This window comes from Oculina patagonica, chromosome 6 (genome assembly GCF_052425735.1).
Source record: "Oculina patagonica isolate OP01 chromosome 6, crgOcupat, whole genome shotgun sequence".
Lineage (NCBI taxonomy): Eukaryota > Metazoa > Cnidaria > Anthozoa > Scleractinia > Oculinidae > Oculina > Oculina patagonica.
In genome coordinates this window covers 457,917-473,671 of record NC_135763.1, presented here as the reverse complement: position 1 = coordinate 473,671, position 15,755 = coordinate 457,917, and positions in this window count along the sequence as shown.

The following is a 15,755-nucleotide window of genomic DNA, read 5'->3' as shown; positions in this document are numbered from 1 at the left end:
AAATGTCATAATAATTGAGGAACTTTATAAGATTGGAATAGAAACTATTTTTACCATTACAAAGAAGATCTATTGACATTATCAGTGATTGCACCGCGAGGGAGTTTTGATCTTTATTTTGAAGATAACTACTTTTGTACTTAAGAATTCGTTTTTTATATCAAAGGTTATAAACGGAATCGACCCATTTCAGCTAGGCTCTTACCGAAAGTGCTCGTAAAAAAGCATTAAATGTTAAAAGAAGTGCTCGTTTTTTTGCCAAAAAATGCTAAAATAATGCTATTTTTTAAAAAAATGCTCACTTTTTTCCAATTTTTTTTATCTTAGAAAATTCCTTTTTTTAGATTTTCAGTAACATTTTTCAACAATAAAATGTAACGATCAATGTTTGATGTCAGAATACGCTCTCGAGCTATCTCTGCCTTGGCTGGCTGACTTCCATTGTTCCTCGATGACAACGTGGATGACGTCATCTTGGAACGAGTGTGATGGACTGGGTTTCTAGAAGGCAATCACTGACGTATCAAACCTATTCCCCAGGCCTCCTCGGCTCCTTTGACTAAAATGAGGGCATAATGCAACTTTGGACGCCATAAATAAAGTCCGATTGTGCTTTTTTACACAAAATTAGACAAATAGTCAGTCGAAAATCCAAAATAATGCTAGCAGTGCTTTTTGGGATAAAATGTAAAAAAAAAAAAATGCTCGCGAAGCCAAATAATGCCAAAAAAAGTGCTAGCACTATCGGTAAGAGCCTAATTTCAGCCCGTCATGCAATATTAGATGCCTTGTTATTAACTTGTAAGTAGCGTTTGCAAAATTGTAAGTGACTTTTTTCAATTGGTGAAGTGTCCCAAGACTTGAAATCTGATTTAGCAAAGACACCCCAGGCTTCGCTATTATAAGTCAAAATGGGTGAAATCATCGTGTCAAAATTTTGCAAGCAAGATAGGGTTTTAAACTGCTGAAGTCAACATGCCGTCTTTAAGCAAAAAGAGCATGAAGAGCCTTTTCTCTCAAGTGTTCCAGCGACAGTGTGAAATTTCCAGATGAAGAAATTTGTGTCACTAGATAAGTATAATTCTGAACAGTGTCAATCTTTTCTTAGCCATTATAATATAGATAGGAGTCTACGCGCGCTCTGATTGGCTAAAAACCTATGTTTTATCAGAGTTTATAAAATAACTCAGATACTACGCGCGCTCTGATTGGTCAAAAACCTAATTATAATAATAATAATAATAATAATAATAATAATAATAATAATAATAATAATAATAATAATAATAATAAATAATTAACTTATATTGCACAATTATCAATTTAAAAATTTTCAACTGCGCATTACAACCTATGTACTATTGTACCGGTAAAGTCCCGCTTCTGTCCCGACATGGCCGCACTACGCTCGATTACGCATAAGGACGAAGAATTAAACTTAGTTTAATGCATTCTCGTTTGGTCTATCTGATAGTTAAAACGGAGGATTTATGATTCTCGTAAATGATCATGAAAATTTACTGAGAGTGGATCACAAAATTGAGTTTTCCCGCCCACAACAGTTGAGCAAAGGCACTAGAGAAAAAAACAAAACGCAGAGACAAACACTGACTGGGTGAGAAGTAACAGAATAAACAGGTCCGCTTTCACTGGACTGGAAAAATATGGATATGGTTACATTCAACATTAACTCGGAAATGTTATTTAAAAGGAAATAAAACAGATCGAATTTGTCGCGATGAACTAGAATTATTTTGATGGCAGAACCTCACACTAAGTTCTTGTACGCGCTTAAATTATATTTTCAGTTTTACGTGCTTTCAGTGCTTTATCTCAAGTCCGTTATTCGGCGAAAACAAAAGAATACGGAATAAATAAATTCAGAACAAATTTCTAAAGAAGTGCTTGTGGAACTAACCTTTATTCTCAATACCTTCGTCAGTCTGTGAAGTTTGTAAACTTGCAAAGTTTCCGTGCAGTCTTTTACCGTGCTTTTACTTTCCCGGTGAATGACTCCCACCACAATTTGCTAGATTTCCACCTCAAAGAACTTTAAAAGCGTTGAATACATTTTATACCATGACAGTTTGTATTTTTCTTTTCCTTTCTTATCACTTTCGTAGCTTTAAAAGAACTTTTAAACGTTTTTGTTGATTTTGTGTGTGGAGCTGAACCTGTGATTTATCATTCTTTCGGCCGCTGTAATTGGTTTACCGCGTCATTCGATGAACTAGATAAAATAGATTCCTGTTTCTTTGAAGGACGATTCCTATAGTTATTTCATAAAAGCAATAAACCACACTTTCTTGGGCTTTACTGGCGTAATAAAGCCACTTGAGATGTTGGGAGAACACTCGAAAAGCTTGTAAATCACTCGCCTGCCGGCTCGCGATTTACAAGCTTTTCTCGTGTTCTCCCAACATCCCGCGTGGCTTTATTACGCCAGTATTAAAAGCCCTAGAAAGTGTGGTCTATTCTCTTTCTTGTCACGCACGGCCATTTACCGGTCCTTTTGGACCAGTAGCGCGAAAAATTCCTTGAAAATTTGCCTTACTTCCGTTTTCCTCCAAATTTGGAGAACAGGAAGCTGATATGATTAGCCAATTACAGAGCGATTTTGGGCCGACACTTGAATGTGCCTTACATGACCAATTTTTCCAAGCGTGACACGTTTTTGTTTAAAAATTCCATCATGGCGGTCGAAGTGGAATGAAGTTAAAACAGCTTTAAAAGCCGGTGAAGATGGTTTTTGAGGAGGAAGTTGATACAGAAGGTTTTTCAAGTCTCAAACAAAGTTATTTGGACAGTTAGCTTGAAATTCGAAGCGAAAAATTGAGGTTAATGATCTTTTATTTTGCTTCGCACATGTTTGTGTCTGTTCGCGATTTAAGCACATGTTCTGCAAAATGCGACAAAAAGCTATTCGGATCGCCGTTTTTTATGTTTAGAAACTCGCCTTTATCATAAACAACTTGTCCTTTGTCGAGTTTGGGAATGTAAAGCTCAATTTCTTTGATAATCACTCGTTTTGAAGGGATTATGCAGACGTGGATAGCCGCACGTAACTTGAGCTCTGATAAGTCGTTGCCATGGAAACTGAAATGCGATCCTTTTGTTTACGTAAGGAAAAAAAATAATAATTAATTCCCTGTTTGAAATTTTTTCATCCGGTTTTCGGGAGCAATTTTGTCTTAGAACACGGAAAATGATTACTTGGACCTTAAAATTTACCCAGTGGAGCGTTTTTGCACTATTTCAGTTTTGCCAAAATTTTGTGACTTATTTTTACTGATTTTTTGTGATTCAAAATTTTTTTTTGAAACGTTTTAAGTATGCATGAAGGAGTTTATATTTTTCCTAGAAAGCATATTTTGTGCCTTTTCAAATGAGATATTGGAGATTTTATAGCTGTAAATACTTTTGGAGCTTAGGCTTCTTTTTTGTTAAATATAAAAGTTACATAGTAAATGGTTTGAACCCAGGAGTATCAGTAGGTCGTGAAGTATGATCGTCCGGGTGAGAGTAGTTCTGAGAAGAACTGTTGTTGGTGACTGACGTTTCGACAACCTGATCGGAAGTCATCTTCAGAGTCAAGTGACCTTGACTCTGAAGATGACTTCCGCTCAGGTTGTCGAAACGTCAGTCACCAACAACAGTTCTTCTCAGAACTACTCTCACCCGGACGATCATACTTCACGACCTATAAAAGTTACAGTCATATTTTTCGCGCGTTTTTGAAAAAAACATTATTTTAGTTTTCTTAGGATTGATCTGTAACATCCACGATGTACAGTACTGAGCTAAGGTATTAAGACAATTTTGCAGCCATGTGTCCTGATAGTATAATAAAGTCATCTGCATATAAAAGAGAGTTTAATTTGGGTACATTGGGTAAAAAAAATGGATCAGATAGAATATTGTCGAAAGAGAAACTTAAGGCAAGTCGTTAATATATAGGTTAAACAGAAGTGGACTCAGAATGCAGCCTTGCCGTACACCTCTTGCGTATTGAAAAGGTCACGTTTGGTTATTGCCAATCCTTATAGAACCGGTAGAATTATAGTAGAGGCTTTTGATTAAGTTATAAAAATTTCCTCCAACATTATAAAGGAGCCAATCGTGCCATACCGAGTCGAAAGCTTTCCTGAAATCGACAAAACAGGCGTTTACCTTTTTATGGTGACAATTGGCGTACTTATCTATCAATGTTCGCAAAGTAAGAACATGGTCTGCAGTTCGGTTATTCGGTAAAAATCCGATTTGAGATTTGTGAAGGATGTTCAGCGGGTTAATATGTTCTAGAAGTCTTTGGTTTAGAATTGAACAAAATAATTTACCTAGACAGCTAGAAACGCAAATTCCTCGGTAATTTGGGGGTCATTTCTTCCCCGGTTCGGTGTATGGCCCACCACACCCCTTGAAACAAATCAAGAATATTGTTGAAAAGTTTATTATGCACGCAAAATGGATTCACTCCACTCTTGATAACAAAGACATGGCGAATCACTTGACCGAACACATGGAAAGGCACAGATGCAAACAACTCACATGCACGCCAAATTGATTCACAAAGGCATGGCACTGATTAACACTTGACCGAACATATGGAAAAGCGCGGATGAAACAACTCACATGAACGTCAAATTGATTCACTCCACTCTTGATAACAAAGACATGGCAAATCACTCGACCGAACATATGGAAACAGAGCACAACTTAAATTCGAGACAATGCCACTATTGTCATCTAGTCTGCGCACTGCGTTCTTCAAATATTTCCGACTCTTTGAATCTCCACCTCCGTCTATCTTTCAGCAGATAAATGCGCCACCCAGATCCCGGTTTCGGTAAAAACTGCTTGCTACTGAAGAAACATAAGAACATTCAATTGAAGAATCGTTTGTAATTTGCAACTCTGAGTTTTTTTCGCCATTTTAGTCTCTTAAGTCTGAGAATTTGTTTGTTCTGAGGGCTTGAAGTGTAAACGTCATCGCTGTGTACTCGAAATGATGCTTTTAAAAGAAGTCGTTGTGTGCATAATTATGCCCGTATTAAGAGTTGTCCCGGTTACCACCACGTTCTCCCCCCTCCCTATCCCCTCCCTTAATAGAAAGAAAACGAGGATGTGACGTTTAATTTGATCTTTTTCCAACATTGCAATCTGTGAATTTCATTCTGCTCGATATGATTTTTATTTCAAAAGCAAGGAAGGCCTAGTTCACTCAAGCGACATAACGATAACGGCAGGGTCACGCAAATGCAAAAAATGCCTGAGGTTGATGTTTTGTGTCACCAGACAGTGTAAACAACACAACAAAACAACCCAGCAAAAACATTATGACACAAGCACAACGACTTTAAAGAGTTAAAAAATACTTTGCCACAACCGAGTAGAACTGTTATCATGGTTATCATGGACAAACGCGACTGAAAAAAGAGAGAGTTGTCCTTATTTGATACATTTACATAATTACCTTACCACAATTGTATTATTTGTATCATATTGGCTGCAGTCACATCTTGACTGCTAACCAGTATAGTTAAGAGGGCGTTAACTATAGTTAGCTATTTCGGTAATGTGACCGCTTCTCTTTTCACCCTAACTATAGTTAGAAAATTTACGCCTCGCTGATCCAAAACAATACAGACTAAGTATAGTTCTACCCAAGCAAGGTTCATGGGTTAGTCTTAAGTTTACAAACGAAAAAACACTTAGAATTCGACAATTCTTTTCGCACGTGCGAGATGAACGTAAATATGTAAAACAAAGCGTGAAGGGAAGGAAAAAAAGATTAAAAAACATGCCAAGAAACTACATATTGTTAGCAAAAATAAAGCTTGAATTCTTCGGCTTTTGGCATCCTTACTTCATTTTATTTTTCTTAAACGCCGAAATGCCGTGCAAAAATAAAAAAAAAAAAAAGGAATAATTAGACACAGATCAACAACAAGGGCTGTCATGAACTAATTTAAATTCGGAGTTATTCAAAAGCTAATCAGAACTAACTCAGTGTAGTTAACTGCATTGGTGTGACCGCAAAGACGACCGAAAGCACTAACTATAGTTAGGTATTACGTCACGTAACTTGAGACTAACTATAGTTAAACTTTGGTTACGTTGTAGATGTGACCGCAGCCATATTAGTCTGTGGGTTATTTCCATACCAATTAATACATAAGATGGTCTGCATAATCTGAAATTCAGTTTGCCGTCATCGATCAACGACTTCAGTTGCTTTCAAGCATTAACTGGCTAACTTCGAAAGTACGGAGGTTTTCAGTATTCAACTGAAACAAAGTTACCTTGCAATTGCAGTCGAGTGAACAATATTCTAAAGAGGAAACTGAAGGTGAATTCCGTGACACGTGAACTTGTTTTTATCTATTTACTTTTGTTATCTTTTCCTGAGCTTAGTCAGTGACCCACTGAAGCTATGTTTAACGTCTGATCGAGTGGTGCGGATTTAAACACTAGCTAGACTCCCGTGTTATTTACCTGCAGCTTAGTTCGGTTAATAGAGGGAAGTGGTTATAAAGCTTGGCAAACTAGAAAGAAACAAACAAAGATACCAAGGTTTATGTTGGAAGGTACACGACCGTGCACAATGTTTTGTTTTGCACTCGCGCACTTTGGTTGAATTCCGTAACCGTCCGGGTTGCTCGGACACACAGCTTATTGTGATTTGTGCACGGTTTAGGCCACAAAAGCGAGCAAAAACGTAGAACAAAGGATTTTGCCGGGCTTCATAACCATTTCCGTTTTTAAACTCTGCCTTCAGCGTCTCGTTCCACTCTGAATCGGGGACTGAAGAGGAATAATGTAGTGTCCATCATTCCATTATTCCTGCTCTCAAATTTCCACTTTTTCCTTCTGATTCCAGAGAAATGTCGGCGCTGATTATTCCTAACGAAATACTGCTTCCGTTATTCCCGAAATCCAGGACCATTATTCCATCATTTTACAACAAAAATCCTCTTATTCTTATTCCATTGTCCCTTTTCAGCCCCCGACCAGAACTGTTGGGCCGCTATGGCAAAATGCTGAGAGTACAGAACCATTTATCGGGATCGAGTAGTTAACAATGCTCTCAGTCGCCTCATGTCAGAGAAAACAAATGAACAGTAAATACAACCCTCCTGTTACGCTTAACAATATACCGCACCATCAATCACTTGCCTGATGGAGGTGAGTTTAAATTTGAAAAAGGAACTGTTTAGTATGCTCTGTTTCGGCTTGCACAATTATGTGAAGCGATCATCGTATGTTTGGAAAATATCGCATTCGTCGCCAGAGAGCGCGCTCAAAATCGCACGTGTATCTTTGCACAAATATAAAACGCCTGACAAAAAAAACAAACAAAAAAAAAACAAGTAGTAGCATGGAATACAATAAGTTAAATTGACATGTCAAATTAACTACGTAAAGCGTCTCTCGTGGCTACACCCCGGGGGCTACACATGTCTGAACCGGGGCACGCATAGCCTGCGTGGCCGGATGCACGCGTGATAAGCGATTTTAGAACTCAAGTTACAACGCTCCCGTTTCTTTGGGAGAATGTAAATCTCGATCGATTCTTGATTTCAAGATTTTGAAGGTTTTTTCCCAAAAATGTGAAAAAATCCATACTCCGGTAGTGCTGCAACGATACACCGGTGAACGGCGATATCTTTGTCACAATACGAATATCGATATTTCAATATTTTTCATAAACATTCAGAAATAATTGTCTTTTATGTTTCCTTACCCAAGTCCAAGCCCTTGTGTAGCGATTTGTTAAACAAAGGAACAAGAAAGTTCCATCCTTGCTTCGTGTCGCTTCAGTGCATACTTCCGTTCACGTATTTTTCAAGATGGCTGGACAAATGTGTGCGTTAGCTGTCAGCTGACACAGTCTTGTGTGTCGATGCACAAAAACACATAAAGTTGTATCGTATCGTGGCGCTTTCATCAAGATATGTATCGTATCTTGAAAAAAAAATGTATTGTTGCAGCCCTAACTCAGCGTAGATTCAACTAACAGATCATATCTAAAGGCGGATTTTTCGGGCCAACCGGCGCAAGAAGGGCATTTGAACCTAGCTGGGATTTTCTGTTCAAATGCACACCACAGGGTGGGTACTTGTTGATGGTCAGAAAATTCAGTAAGCTTCAATAAGCGTTTGGAAGAAATTTAACTGAAACGGTCAAAAGTCCCCACTACGGGCAGACAATTGCTGTCGGAAAATTTCGCAACGACATCCTAAGAAGATTTCTCGGTTTCAGACCTTGTATCAGCTGTCCGTGTAAAATGGCAGCTACAAATAATCAAAGTCTCTTCGAGATATCGACGTTTTTGAATGAAGTATGAGTCGAAGGTTTATCCTGTGCATTGTTCTTCGAACTTATCATTACAGTTTCTTTGTAGTTTAGTTTAACAATTTCCTATCTTCGCGGAGGAAATGCAGCCATATAATTTTGTCAAAAATGGCTCGTCCGCGCCGGGTATTTATACACATATTCCTTAACATTACACAAATAAACAGTGCAAGTTTCACCGAGATCTGACAATTCTATACTTTAAAATTGCAAGGACCTTTCGAGGCAGTCGATTACGGCAGTGAAATTAGCAAATGAAACAGCAAAATATGCGTTTGACGCTTTGTTTTTGCGACGCCATATTTGAATTGTTATAGGTAGACCGCTGTTCAATGTGTTCAAGGCCGTATCGTTACGATTGCTCCACGAAAAAGCACGAAAAAAATATGGATATTTCCGACTACTGTCGGAGAAAACATTGCGCATATATTTTAATCAAAGGCTCTTCGAGCAACCTCATGGTAATTCGATGAAGTGGCATCCTTCGCTTTGTTTTTCAAATAAGCGTTCAAGAATGTAACGGTCTTACTTCATTTGCCTTTAAATGCTTTTTTTTTTCATGTGAGTTGTGTCAATGGGTCACTGATGCTTTGTGCTCTCCGGCTTCGAAGCGCAAATTCTATTTTTCACCACCAAAATAAATTGTAACCTTTGAATATGGTTTTTAGCTCATTCTCCAGAATGAGTAATAGAGTGATACAGATGTTGACGGAAGTCTGCGTGTACAAAAATTGTGTGGACGGAAGTGATACAGATGTTGACGGAAGTGTGCGTGTACAAAAATTGTGTGGACGGAAGTGATACAGATGTTGACGGAAGTGTGCGTGTACAAAAACTGTGTGGACAGAAGGGATACAGATGTTGACGGAAGTCTGCGTGTACAAAAATTGTGTGGACGGAAGTGATACAGATGTTGACGGAAGTCTGCGTGTACAAAAATTGTGTGGACGGAAGTGATACAGATGTTGACGGAAGTCTGCGTGTACAAAAAATGTGTGGACGGAAGTTGTAGAACGGAAGTAATTTTATATGCTACCCCTGCCCCCTTGGTAACGCCAAAAATAACTTCAGTGAAGCTCAGATGCAAATGTGAAAAGAAATGAAATCATTGTATAGTGTAACAAATAAATTAACATCAAATCACATTTCGGAACTTTTAAAAAGGGAAATGTTATTCACAAAGTCGAAATGTTGACAACCTCTGGGTTTATTTTATCATGTGCTGACACACGTAATCAAGGTTCATTTTAACGTGCGCTGTTACACGGAAAGAAGTTCCGCCAGGCAGCCGGAAGTAAATTTAATACGCTACCCCTCTCCTATTGTTGAGATTCTACATCCACATCTACATTTAATTTGGTCGGTAAAAATCTAGAGATATCACACCAAGATTTCTTCATGGAACTTATTTTTAACTTTTACTATGGAGTTACGCGTGCCCTATGACGTGTTCTAAATAAACGTTTATAAAGCTCACTGATAAAAACACGACATCCGAGCAGCACGTTTTTGTCTTCTGTCACGTCATCTCATTTCCCGTGACTCACGTCATCCGTTTTACACGACGTGTTCGTGAGCATCTTTCTCTCAAATTTCATTCGCTGCTCAATCTATGAATAATGATTGTCACTGCCCGGTAGATGCGTGCTGACAGAAAGGTTATTCAAAACGCAATTCAGTAATTTAAAACGGTTAAAAATATTTATTTCATTTCTTTTCACATGTGTATCTGAGCTTCGTAGAAGATGTGAACTATTTAGACACTATCCAACCAGAAGAAAGCTCGTAAACACATTGTCCAGACGAAGAGCTTTGCAGTAAAATTACACAATAGAAATACCAAACGACTGCGATCCTTCTAAGATCGATTAAAACGATGTATTGGTGAAAAATATTGTGAAAGCCCTTTCCGTGTTTAATTGTTATGTAAATATTCTAGCTTTTCTGTCTATGTTGTTGTTGACTTTGTACATTTTCCATCAATAATAGCGCTAAGAAGAGCAAACAAGACTGGATGTCTTCGGATGTCTCGTGTTTTCTGGCACGGAAGGGTAAAGGAATGTGTATGCATGCAAAAAATTTGACTGTTTCGCAATTCCTCCCCGCGTAATACTGATTCTCGACCTAGGATCATCTCTTCTTATCATTTATATCTTTATTATGCTTATCGTACCGCGATCCGTAAACGAAATACTATTTCTTTTTTAAATAACTGCTTGTGGACTTTTACGTAGCGGGGAATGGGGCCATGTAAAATTACTTCCGGCTGCCTCAATGGACTTGATCGCTTGTGTCAGCACGTGTTAAAATACGTGAAAATACGTTTAGGGTCCCTAAGGTCTAAACAGCTCGGCAACTTGATTCACGTTGCACCATTTTTAGAAGTTGTGAAATTGTGATTTCATTTCTTTTCACATGCGTATCTCATTTTGACTTTACAGGGGACTGTACTTGACTTAAGTGGACTGTACCAGTACATTTTCATTACCCACCACCACTCCCAAACCCTACCCCCCCCCTCCCCCCCGAAAAAGGCAGAAGAATGAGCTGGCTCTAAGTGCCCTTTGATTACTGTCTTAGATGCGATAAATTGTGTGTTCAATTACTCTTCTGTCAGCACATATATAATATACATACTGGGCAGCGACTAGCCTCCCACGCAGTCGTTCTTAGGGGTGATCGCGTTACACTCCTCCACGCGATTGCGTTACATGGTGTGTAACACAATCGCCCCTAAGAACGACTGCGTGGGAGGCTAGGCAGCGACAAGCGTTGTTATTTTTTGAACAGCCGATGAAATTTGAGATCTGCTCGCCTCAAAAAGATGAAAAACGGATGACGTGACACGAGGTGACGTAACACGAAACAGAAACGTGCTACGCAACTCGTGTTTTTCCAGTGAGCTGAAACGTTTATAAAATCACGTCACATGCAATAATAATTTTCTATAACAGTTTAAGCGTAACTATATGTAGTTCATAGGTGCTGTCAGTAATGTCACAATCTCACTTAATTTGCCTTCGAGTGTTTTCTTGCGTGAATGGGTCATTGATAGCTTTTTTTCTTCAAATAAGCGTTCAATAATGTAACACAATATCACTTTATTTCCCTGTGAATGTTTTATTTTTCCATGGGAATTGCATCATTGATGGTTCGTGCTCTCAGGCTTCGTAGCGCGAATTCTATTTCATCACAAAAATATTTAAGTGTAACCTTTGATCCTTTTAAGCATTAAGTAAATTTGTTTTGTGAATATGTTTACTTTTCTGCCAGCACGTATAGCGTTATTTTAAGCAGCGAATAAAATTTGAGAGAAAGATGCGCGTTTCTGCACGACTCAAAAAGATGAAGAACGGATGACGTGACACAAAGATGATGTGACGCGAAACAAAAACGAGCATGAATGTTGTGTTTACTAAAACGCGTCTTTGAATGTTTTCTTACGTGAATGGGTCATTGTTAGCCTATGCTCTGAGGCTTCGTTGAGCGAATTCTTTTCTCTTTTATCACCAGAGGATAAGTGTAAGTGATCCTCTTTCGATTTGTTTTGTGAAATTCAATTTACTTCCCTGAAAGAGAGAGACACTGGAACGAGGTTGAAGAATAATTTGTTTCTGATTGACATGTGCTGAATGCGTTTAAAAGACCTTTCCATCAGCACGTTTCTCGTTTAATGATAAATTAATTGCGGTTTGATATCAGAATCGAGTGAGTGAGTGAGTGTTCGAGTGAGAAAATGCGGCCCATAACATAACCTCATTACCATTCGGTAAAAATTGCGGCGTAAACAAATCATTACACTCAAATGCAAGCTGCGTTTTGGCGGTCTAGGCTCTGCGAGGGTCGGATATCAAGACCCAGGATTAAACAAAAGCCATATATACAGTGAATGCTTTCGAATTATATTTGAAGATGAAATACGAAAGAATTTTGCTGTCTTTCACTGAAATTCCACTCGAACTGCGTAGATACGATCGCATGTTGTAAAGCCGATTCATGCAACATTGCTGTCATTCCCTGTCAACGCGAGGTCACGTCCCTAACGACCTAGGCTGATGACGAAATAGAGTTGCGCTTGCATGAAGCGACCAAATTTGGCCTAATTTTTAACCGCTCCTAAGCTAAAAGAAGCCCCCATCTCTTGCATTTGTTTTAACTTCAATAATATCTTTGAAAAGAGCGAGTTTTTTGGTATGGTTTATTTTTGACGTTTGTAATTTTTGTGTTCTGCTGCTATTATGCCAGATGGCATAATGCCAAGCAGAACATATTGCTATCGAAGGAGGGAATGGAATGTCTAGAACAATAGAAAGATGTAACAATGGAAGTCCGTAACAATAGAAAGCGGTAACAATAGAAAGTATGTAACAATAGATAGCAGATACTTTCCTATTTGTAGACTTAGTAAAAAGGTATATCTATCAGTTAAATTTGCTATCTTAACAATCAACTAGTCTACATCATAAAAATAAACAAAAATCAAAAAAATTCTCGGTTTATGATATAAAAAAAGTGCGTGTAAATACAGTTTGTAACAAAAGAGCGTAAAAATGGGGAGCCCAGGCTCCTGCTAAGAGCTCTCTGTCCCGCTATATTAGTACGTGTGTGTACGACGGGTTTCAGCTGCTTTCAGAGTTGTGGCTCGTGACGTACGCAGTGGTCGCTCACGACGACGAATACGCGATCAGCCTTTTTTTCCGTGGAGTGAAAAAACTAAACCGTCACCGCCTGTTAGCTAACGTGAAATAAAAAAATAACCACAGATCCATCCTGTATACGTAGGAGTAAATGTATAACGAGCTACCGACAGAAAAAAATATTGGACTGTTTTCAGTTGGCACGTTTGCTATTTATACGCGCTAAAAGATACCTTATTGTGGTTTGTGACGTACGCAGCGGTAGCTGTCATGTTGCTTTGCATGCACAAGGGTTACGACTTTTAAAGGTTTCAAATGTCATAATAACTTGCGTGACGAATTATCTTGGTGTAAGCCGAAAAACCGAAGACAGTTATCAATGTTGATACGTTATGCCAGCAGAACACACGGACCCATTAGGGCCCTATTTTTAAACCGATGTAAGTGCTAGTGATTATTTATTCGTGTTTTAGTTACGCAATCCATTGTTTGTGCGACGCTTTTTATAGATCGCCTTTCAGACACACGTGCCTTGAGATAAGAAAGCTGACATGTCACTTTTAAAATTGTTATATAACGTTTGTAAATGTGACAAGTCACGTTTTTTTCACGAGATCGCAAGTGATCACCCACAGTGGAAAGTAATCCCTTGAGAAATTAAAACAGTCCCTTGAGAAATTAAAAAAGTCCCTTGAGAGTTTACAAATATGTGGTTCCAAATTTTGTTCACATAACCCCTATTCTACGATAAACCACTGAATGCAATGGTCACACGACACATCTCCACGGCCTGGCCAAGACCTATACGCATGCGCACAGCCTATAACCCGTGGAGTGGCAGCCATGGACAGCTGTTTCGTCCTTGTAAGGACTCATCAGCTTGTAAACAAGCAAAAACGTCGAAAAAAGCGCGTAACCAGATCTTAGCAGGAGAAATTACAATAAACATTATCTTTTATTGGTCTACCAGTTTGATACGAGTTCAAAGCTTAAAATGTAAACACGACTCTGTGTTATCTACAAAACTTGTTTTCGGTTTGATCGTCTTGCAGACAAAATGAAATGGATGGAAAACGTAGCTTACACGCTTCGCTGGGCCGCATCTTCGTAGTCTTCTGGGGGGGGGGGGGGGAGGAGGGAAGGGAAGCTCTAACCAAAAAAGAGGGGGTGGTCGTCGTAGCTTTCTGTGAATTGGCCTTATTCACGATATCCACCATGTTTGTTTCCACCATAATAATGCAAATTGAGCATTTGATTCCTGAGGGAGCAAACAAGTTTAATCCACAAATTTAGATGGTTTCTTATTGTGTCTGATGATTTTTTCATAGCCATACTTTGGTTTTAATATGGTCGGTTAAAATAGTCTAAGTTTTATGCAATTGTGGTGCTTTTATAAAGAGAAAACGGCTTGCGTAGTTAACAGTTCAAGTCATCAAGTAACTATTTCAAACTAACCTATGAAACCACTTTTTCATAACTTGGCTCTCAAATGTGATTTTGGCGTAGATACTTCACTATTTAGTCGAGACGACTATCCCAGAAACGGTACGCATAAATTTTATGTTTGCCCACTGGCACACAACGCGGCTAATTTGCATTAAAATCACTTAATGACGAGTGGTCCCTCAGGAAACCAGTTCATTTTGTTTTCCCTCAGCTCCGCCGTGGAAAACATGGAGATTCTCGGGAAACAAAATTAACTGTTTTGCTCGGGATCAGTCATTAAGTGTTAATTGATTTTCCATTGTTATCAGTTGCGCCCTCCCCTGATACAACAAAACAAAGCTACCCCAGCTTTTCAGACATGTGGGACGATTAAATGCAGAGAGCCACACAACGTTAGGAAGACTATGGCACAATTGTTGTCGGATCTCACGTAACTTGGAGATGCATGTACTAGAACTCACTCGAGGTGTATAAAACAGTAATTTTAAATGCACGGCTAGTACGACGACACTTGTGTTGGACAATTTATTTGGCCGATATTTCGACTAGTCAACTAGTCTTCTACAGGGCCAGAGCTGGAGAGACAGTTAGCAAATGACAAGGATTATTGAGAGGGTCTCAATGGGGTTAATCGTTAGTCGTAAAACGGCCAAAAATTTAGCCGTTATTCGTAAAAATTGGAAAATTTTAACCGTTAGCCGTAAAATATATTTACCATAAAAAATCGGTCAGTAATTATAAACAAAACAGACTCGATCACTTCATCGTCCCAGAATGGTCCAAAAACCCGAAATATGTTTGTCAATAATGGAAATTAATTTTCAACTTTGGTTAACCGTAATGGAATAAATTAACCGTTAGCAGTAACAAAGCCAAAATTTTAACCATTAACCCGTAAAAGCTTCCACCCCATTGAGACCCTCAATTGAGGTCCCGTCCACACGTATCAGTGTTCGTTTGAAAACAGTTTTTTTCCTCCATTTTCAAACTCGCGTCCACGTACCGCTTCCAAATCGTTTTCACCCGTCCACACGAAAACACCAAAACGATTCTAAAACGCCAACACGGGACATGTGCATTTACCAGTAAAACAAGAACATTGAGAAGCTTGAGAAGCTTAAAATCGGGCGCTTTGCCTTGAAAGGCAGGGTTCAGTACAGCAGAAACCACGAAGCAGTTACTTAAGTAGCACTCAGTCCGACTGTGTTTGTGTAAGTCACAGGGCTTGCATGAGCTGTATTAGTGTGCATAATATAATATCTAGAACGTTGTCGAGATTGCATTATTACTTAATGACATGATGGTTTCAATTTATAA